Here is a 9,206-nt window from a genome sequence, read left to right on the forward strand (position 1 = left end):
CGAGTAAATATACTTTTTCTAAGGAGTTAATGTTAGAAAATAGCAATTTGTTTGAAATTAGTCAGTAAGAAAGAATAAGAGAAACAAAATTGAACGCATTTTTCAAAGAGGTAGATGACTAAGCAGTACAGTAAATTTACGTATGTTTGTATTATAGGAAAGCTAGTGCCCTTTACGCTAGTGGAATGGCTTTTGGTTAAATTTTGAAGTCCGCTTTAATTTCGCGGAGAAAAATTATCATTTGACACAGTCAAATTAATTGCGCGTACATAATTGCTTTAGCGTATATATGTACATATGTATATGCGAGGGACTAATGAAAGTTCGCTTAGTTGGCGAATTTTAAATATTAAAGAAAAAAAACCAAATCATTTGCAATGGTTTTACGAGAATTCTTTCTAAATTTTAGAATGATCAATTCAAATGGCGACGAGAAAACGAAAAACATCTGAGGATAGATCAAACGAAAATCCACCATCAACGCAAAAAAAATTCGCAATGTGATTATTTTCGGGTTTTGGCGTAAACTACAGCCGCTACAAAAACTCAATGAATAACAAATTGCATACGAAACGATTCCACAATCTGTATAGACTATTTACAAGTGGTTCCGAAGATTACGGGACTTTTTTCAGTAGAAGACGAGCCCCGAGAAGAACCCCCCAAAATCTTCCTCTGATGACGTTAATGTGGCTCTGGTGAAGTACAACGTTGACGAAGATCTACTATTGATTCAACAAATGATAGCTGATGAATTGCGCTTGAATGCAATGGCTATATTGTCAATATTAAGAGACATCTGGGAAGCACGAATAAGTCTGCTCGGTGGGTTCCACGAATTTTAAATGAGGCCCTAAAAGAGGCTCAAGTGCATTTAGCTCAAATTTTCCTAAATAAATTCGAAAATGGGCAGTCTAGTAAACTTAGTAAACTCACTACTGGTTAAGAATCTGGGTTCTATAAGTACGATTCGGAAACCAAACACCAGTCCATGATATGGAGCCCAAAAGGGGTAAACCTATCCGTAAAAGCTAAGCAAGCAAAATCAGCAACAAAAGTAATTATGTCGGTTTACTTCACCCGATCAAAAAGCGTAGCTGTTATTCCCCTGGAAAAGGGTCAAACGGTAACTGTAAGTGTAACTGTAGAAACTTGGTACGAAAGGTATTTAACAGCAACGCGGAGATAATTTATGCGGTTAATGCTGAACTTGATAAGACGAAGACTGTTTTGAGAAATGCATCCATAGGCTTAAGAAATGCATTGAAATCAATGACGATTATGTAGAGAAAATACAAAATAAAACAAAGAACAAATACGAAAAAAATTGTTGTTTTTTTTGTGGTCAACTAAGCGAACTTTTGTTAGACCCCTCGTATGTGTATTTAAACATTTAAGGCTCATGCATATGCGAGCGGTTTTTTGCATTCTGTTGCCGCGCCGCTGACCTTTAAAGTTTTAAAGATCAAAAATTGTTGGCAATTGCGCATATCGGAGTTTTATTGTTCTCGTTTGCGAACACAACGACAAAAAAACACAAAAAGAACACATAAAAAAACAAAGGTGGCAACGATTTCTGAAAATTGTCGTTATTTGCATACATATTTTCATATGTGTGTTAAGGAGAAACAAAACCTATGGAATTGTAATGCATCCGCGAGCGGAATACCTGAAGTTGTACATATATTTGCTATGGCAGCGGTAGCAGCAATTGCTCTTGCGGTGACTGACATTTCATTGCCACTTGTTGGCCATATAGTTTTTGTATTATTTTTTTTTTTACTTCGATTTGTGGCTAAGTTGATCGATTATTTCTTTTACCTTGCCTCTGCTGAATTGCTTTTTCTCTTATTTGTAACAAGTAAGTAAAATAAGTTTTCAAATGGCTAGGTACCTACATACATACATCTGTACGTACTTTTATACATATGTACATACTTATTGTATTACGAGTTTCAGATCTTAAGTATTGCACAAACTATTTCTATGCATTTTTATTTTTTTTAGTTCTCTTTTTTCTGAGTGCGCTTTATTATTCAAAGAATTTCTGTTATTTTAAAAATTTTCCACACGATCGACTACACTTCTTTTCCCCTACACATGATTTAACTCCGGTCAGCTGTTTATTATTGCCACAACTTTACACTCGCGCGACTATAAACTTCTCAGCTGTCTTGATTCACAACCGCTGCCGCAATGACTTACCGGCAGACTGATTGGTTGTCTGCCGGAATATTGGTCGGTAGCTGGTGCGTTTGTTGTCGCGCGCAAAGTGGTTTAGCTTGTTTTTCATTCTTTATTGTTGGTAAGTAATTTCTGTTTTGTTTTTTCTTTTGTAAATACTTCAGTACACCCATAAAGTTCTTGGGTTTTTAAGGATAGCTTTTTATTTATTTTGATTGGTTTTTTAGTTTTATTAATCTTTATACGCTTATGTTGAAGTGAGTTGGTTTTTTTTTTACAATTCAGGCCATGTTCACGTGTTACGGAATGGAATTTCAGTTTACACGGTTGTGCGTTTTTACTCACTATGTTCAATTAAAATGATTAAATTAATTTGCATAAACAATAGAACAAAATTTTTAATTAACTTTCGAAGTAAAATGAACATAATTCTAATATATATATATGTATATATATATATATCTATATATATATATATGTATATGTTGAGTCCGTCGACACAAGGGTTGCCAATCTGACGTTCTCTATGCAAACACACACGGTCTACTCAACTGTCAGTTGCACGCTTGGGCGTCACGTTGGCAAAGTACTCATTCTGACGGGGCTATTAATGGGGTCCCTTCGACGTACTCGTTTAATGGTCTACTGAACTTTGCAGCATCTATTCACCATGAGCTGCGGCTGCCAGCAGGCACATACATATATGTCTTGGAGTAAGCCGGTCGCTATAAGCATGAATGAGTCGTCTAAAATTGCACCAATCTCTGGTTATGTACTAGGTATGGGAATTACCGCGTAAAAACCCCTTCCAATGAAAATATTAAGAAAGCCTCAAAGGTGTATGGTTTGAGACCAAGCATTCGAAATGTCCGTGCCCTAAACACGGAAGTAGGCTCTGCGCGGCTGGTTGATGTTCTCGAGAAGACTAAGGCTGCCATTAAAAGAGTGCCAATTCGGCGATGTAAAGAAAAAGTGGATAAGGCACAAAGGAATAACGACTAGTTTGCATTATTAGATTCGAACACAATCACTTAGAAAATAACAGCGCCAAAAATGCGGAAGATTTGCCAGGATGAGAATACGAAAAATTCACTGCGCTCTTCGGTATTCTTAGCTAATAGAATGTTTAATAATGGGCAGTTGCGTCTATTCATTTGATAGTATACTTGAGAATTAAATGAAACCAAAATGAAATATGCTATACCATAAAATTGCGAAAAAAAGACGCATCAACCCCTTTCATCGGGTCAGACGTCTTCTGTGGTCTGGCTGAACGATCAGGTCCACTGCACTTTTAGCAAGATATAACCTAATTATAGCAGGAGTTTTGACAGGAAACTCAACGCCAAACAATACATCTTAAGGGCGCACGGATTTAACCCCTACAATAATAATTCAAATGCATCGTCTGTGCCTCACTTCGATACCTTATAGCTAATGGTATAATAGCCATACCTAAACTACAGAGTGGGCCTCGTCTATGGGTCGAAAGTAATAAACCTGAGATATTCTATACATATAAATACAGTAGCGCTCACCTAAATAGCGCACTTTTATTTTTTACAATATCCACAGTGTTTTGCGTGGTACAATTTTTTTCGCAATTTTTTTTAATAAAAATATAGTGAGTTCTATAACATAAACCATATAGGTTTAAGTTTAAGACTTTGTGTACAGTTCACGAAAATTTTACAAATTTCAAAAAAAAAATGTCATAAAAATGTTTAACTTTTTTTTTTGCAGAATCTTTAAAAACTTTTTGGGTATGCAGTTTTGCAGCTGTTCCAATTTTAGTATAATAATGTACGGGTTTGGATTAAAATACAGGATATTTTTTGTAGGGGGTTGCCACTTTTTCATAAACATAAAATCAGTTTAATTACTAACTATTAACTATTTAAATCACATATTTTAGTATGGGTACCAAATTCGGTTGAAGGCAAATTTATCTCTAAATATGTATTTTTAAAGAGGGTTGCCACCTGTTAAGAAATTCACATAAAATTTACTTAAAGGCTTAAAGGAAGTATTTTAAAATGGGTATCAAACGAGAGGGTTAAGAAATCTTTCGTTCGAAAATATTTTTAAAGAGAGTTGCCACCCGTTTAGAAATTTAAAATCATTTTAATCAAACCTGCTAATATTATAAAAGTGAAAGTTTGACCGTTAGTGAGTGTATATGTTTGTTGCTCTTTCATGCCAACACGGCTGGACGTATCTCAATGAAATCTGGCGCACTTATAAGCTATGACCAGGACTAGCATACATGACATTTTTATGAAATGGGTTGCCACTTTCAAACGTTTATATCAACTATTTGTTAAGTTGGGTGTCAAACAAAAGGTTCAAACATGTTTTTGAAGAGAGCTGCCACCTTTTCATAAACATGAAATAAATTTAGTTAACAATTTAAATCAAATATTTTAGTATTGGTATTAAATGAGTAAGGTTTATGACATATTTATTTTTAAATATTTTTGAAGAGTGTTGCGACCATGGCAAAGGATTCGGAATTCAGAATTCGGTTCAAAAATGCCCTATCTCAAACCAATACAATACATTGTAAATGTGTAGAAATATGGCGTTTTTGAACCCAATCATCACCTATCTCAAAATAGGCATTTTTCAATCAAATTCTGAAATAGGGCGTTGTTGAAAAATTTCTTCATCGATATGTATTTATGTTGATACTCACACTTCTCACATTTGAGGCATGCATTTCATGTAAACGAATATTTTAAATGACGTAAAAGTGGGGGTGAAATGAGACAGCTGTGGCTACCACTTCGAGGCATTTGAATGACCCAAAAATGGCACACTTAGCGAAATACTTGTTTTTGCAATTTTTATTTTATAATTTTTACTTTAATTTGCTATACGTAAATTTTTTGTGGGCTATAGCAATCCAGTACATACATACTTAAACTAAAGTGTGACTGCCAGCAGCCATATTGAGTGAAACGTAAAACTTTTGAATTTTTCTTGGCGCGTACCAGCAAATCAATAAGATAATCACCGGTAAAATTGACTGACATGTCGATAAACACATTAAGCGTAAATTCCAGCTGCTAAGCGAGCAATGAGATAATAAACGAAACGCAATAGCGCTCAACTCAGCAAAGATTTACGGCAGGCAGCAGGCAAATTCACAGACATCCTGAAACCGAAAGCGAAGCACATAACTCGCACATTTTTATAAGTATGTTGTGTTACTTAGTGCGTACATATGTTTGTGCATACCTACATATTAGAGCTCTTGTTAGTCGACTAGTCGACTAATCGAATAGTCGAGTAGCAAAAGTTGTTTCAAAAAATAATCGACTTCACTTAATCGAATAACCGTTTCTTTTCGACTTTTCAAATAACCGCTCACAAACAATTTGTGGACTATCTGTTCATTTTCGATTTTTCGACTAGTTGTTTTCTTTCAGTAAACATTGTTTTATTTTTTTATTTTTTGAATACTTATGCTTACTGACAAAGCCCAGCCATGCTAATGACAATAATTTTATGGTGAAAACTGTCCCTATTCGAATAATTACGGTTAGTCGATTTCCATACTACTCGATAGTTAGGGGTTAATCGAAAGTTAACGGTTAGTCGAATTCGATCGGTTAATCGAATAATTGCTATTCGACTATCAACCGACAAAAAAGTTGCTAAACGACTAGTCGACTAACCGAATAACCGGATAGTCGATTTTTAACGAGAGCTCTACTACATATGTATGTATATATGTACGTTCATATTAGTGCGCTCGTTAGCACATTGCATTACCCGGTCGTAGTCCCGAAATGCTGCCCCAACAATTAACCTGCCACAATGCAAGCGGATTCAAGCTCAAAGTTGCGGCAATTAAACCGTATAGCTGTTTTGCACTTAAAGAGCGTTGAGCCAGAGCAATAAAAAGAAAAGCGAAAAGATAAAAAAATAAATCGCAAATGAACTCAACTATCACTACACATCGGCAACGTAAGAAAGAAATCAATTAAAACACTACCTTACAACAATTTTTGACCGCATGCATCCACGCCTTTTTTACACACGTATGTACATACATATGTCGATATGCAAACTTCGATTGCAATCAGAGTGCGCAAGGAATGAATGTAACGCTTTCACTTTCCACACAGCGTGCAACCGAGTGAATCGGCGCAAGCACATGGGCACATGTGGCAGGCCAATGCGCATCAGGGAAGCCAACTCGCTAAATTTTTGTCAACGTTTCTTGATTTTTTTTTTAATATTGCACAAAGTTTGAAACTTGGATTTATACGGTTTCCGTTAAGGAATGAACTTTATTTTTATAAAAAATGGCTCAAATAAAATAACAAAAATAAATAATTATAACTGTGAAAACTTGTCAAAATTTGGTGCAACAAAAATTTCTTCGACCTTTGTATGTACATCTGTATGTTAATATTATAATTACATTTTTTTCTTTATCTGTTAAGTAACTTTATAAAAGTTTGCTTTTGGTTATGAATACATACATAGATGAATTACATTTAAAAATGAAATGAACAGAAAGAGCAGCAATATATAAAAATACATAAACATTGTTTTTGTATATAAGGACATACATACGTATCTATGGGTGAGGAATTTTACGAAATTTCGAGCAAAATCGGGGAATTACGTTATCGAAATCGGGGTATTCTCAAAAATTAGTTGGCTACCCTAATGCACATTCACACAATCAGTGTAGCGCGCATTCGGAAATAATTTTCATGCTGTGGCGGCGCCAGTTCCTTTCATCCAGCGGTCAAAAAAGTTGTGGAGGCACTGATAAATGCATATGCCTATTGCTGCAAGCTATTGTTGAAGGCGGTATTTCTCCTGTTGTTGCATGCTGGTACAGGTACATATAGTATCGGTCATATCAATAGCACCACCGTTTCAAAGTTATGTTGTTTGCCACTCATGTTTATTTATTTATTTTTAGGAATTTTCAACTAAGATTCAAACTTTGTAGAAAACTAAAAAAATACTTAACAACTTTTCAAACTTTTTTCTCAGAAGTGTTTGAATTCGTTTTAGTACACAGTTTTATAGCCCATTCAATTTTTTAGCTCAACCAACCACCGCCGTAAAGTCGTAAGGCACGACGGCCGGCACGACGCACAGTGTAAGATTTGACCCATCTAGCTGCTTTGAATTCTGTAATTCGAAAACTATTGAAGATAGATTAATGAAATTTTGCACAAGGTACGTTATAACATAGGCGAAGCTTTTTTACAAAAAATTGGTAATTTATAGTTACTGTCACGCCACCCTATTATATAACTGCAATTTTTAAAAATGCAAAAACTGAAATATTTAACTAACTACAAAGGCTAAAATGACCAAAATTGATATTTAGAATTTCCCTGTAACAAGGAATTATAAACTGACAGAAATGGACTTAAACATAAATGTATTTTTTTAATTATGGGCGTGGAAAATATCGATAAAAAAGTCAAGTTGGGTCAACAAAATTCCGTTATAAGTTCAATATTTCTTGCTCTATTTACAAAAATGGGATACCATTGGAAAGGTAATGAATCAGGCTTTCTCTATTCAATTCAAATATACAAGAATTTGTCTCGGTCGAGATAAAATGCAAATGAATTACTCGAAGAAAATAAAATTCCCAGAAGGTCAGAAAAAAGAAAATTTCATCAAAACCTGCACTTTCCAGCAGCTAAAATTGTGTTGTATAAAGTCTAAGAGGAGTGGCATATAAACTGAGATACAAACTTTATCGAATAGTGGCGGATAACGAGTTTACGGGTCTAATAAGAATAATAATTTGCTAAAAATTAGTCTAAGTCAACATCGCTTTACTTTAACATGAAATACTAAGTCCTAGTTTACTAAAATCCCAAAAATGTATATTCATTAAAAAGAGCATGCCTAAAAAAATAAGACCAAAATGATATTTTAGCTTTTGTTGCATAAATCACATAACACCGACAAATTAAACATTGAGATTCAGTTTCAAATATACAAGTTTAAATATTATTGCGCTCAGTAATTTTCCAAATCCAACCCCATCCAGCCATACACTTTGATTTAAATTTTTTAGTTGTTATTGTTTCGTCTTTATCAGGCATTTCTAAAAACATTCTTGACGTTGTTTTGAAATTTGGCGACATAAAATAATGTAATTAATCTTTTCTAGAATATGGAAATGATACACTGTGCGACGGCCGGCACGACCTATCTCATGGGATTCTCGTGTTAACGAAAACTCACCACCACCAGTGTTGCCGCGACGTCATGAAAAAATGTATCTTAAAAAAACAAAAAAATGGAAAAAATGTATTACAAAATTTTTATTTAAGTATCAAAGTATCAAGTTAGAAAAAACTTAAAAATATGCTATTTGTTCTATACCTTTGCTTTTTATTATTGTCAATAACCGAAAAATCATGTAATTCGCAGTCATGCACCTACATACATATGTATGTACGTGAAGAAAAATATGTTACGTACTGTGACAATCTATCAAAAAGGAGGTTATTGTATTTAATCTTGTATAGAGACGAAAAAAAATTATGTATAGATTAGGGCTGTGCGATTATTCGATTACTCGAGCAAGTTGGTTAATCAATTATTCGGTTAATCCATTACTCGAGTAATCAAGATTTTGATTACTCAAAACGATGAATAATCGAGTTACTTGAAATACTGTTACTCAAAAAAAAATGTATTCGTTAAAAGAGTTTGCTTTGGCAAATGCTTATTTTCTTTTTTACATTCTGTATAGGTACATTCCTTATCTTTTTGGACTAAAATCTGAAAAAGTGTCAAATTGCCAGAGCGTAAGCTCACTAAAAGAGAATAACAGGAAAAAGTAAAGGAATGCGAAAAAACAAATTTTTAGTCCAAAGAATGGCAACAACAAAACTAACGTCAAATAAGAATAGAAATGTATGTACAAAACACATTCACACAAGCACAAGCACAATAAACACTTACTATATCAATTATTTTTTGCCTCCTTCAAATTTCCATTAATTTTTTTTACTTTATGGCCG

General features: G+C 34.1%; 1 long non-coding RNA gene across 1 annotated transcript; it reads left to right on the forward strand.

The window, feature by feature from the left end:
* The first annotated feature begins 487 nt into the window (after positions 1-487).
* Positions 488-5,870, forward strand: LOC108375157 (uncharacterized). The gene is made up of 3 exons (XR_001849130.1): positions 488-500; positions 606-607; positions 5,785-5,870. It is a non-coding gene; the product is annotated as an uncharacterized LOC108375157 (long non-coding RNA).
* The last annotated feature ends 3,336 nt before the right edge of the window (positions 5,871-9,206 follow it).

This window comes from Rhagoletis zephyria, unplaced genomic scaffold (assembly GCF_001687245.7).
Source record: "Rhagoletis zephyria isolate East Lansing unplaced genomic scaffold, Rhagoletis_zephyria_1.1 Rzeph_scaffold_08576, whole genome shotgun sequence".
Lineage (NCBI taxonomy): Eukaryota > Metazoa > Arthropoda > Insecta > Diptera > Tephritidae > Rhagoletis > Rhagoletis zephyria.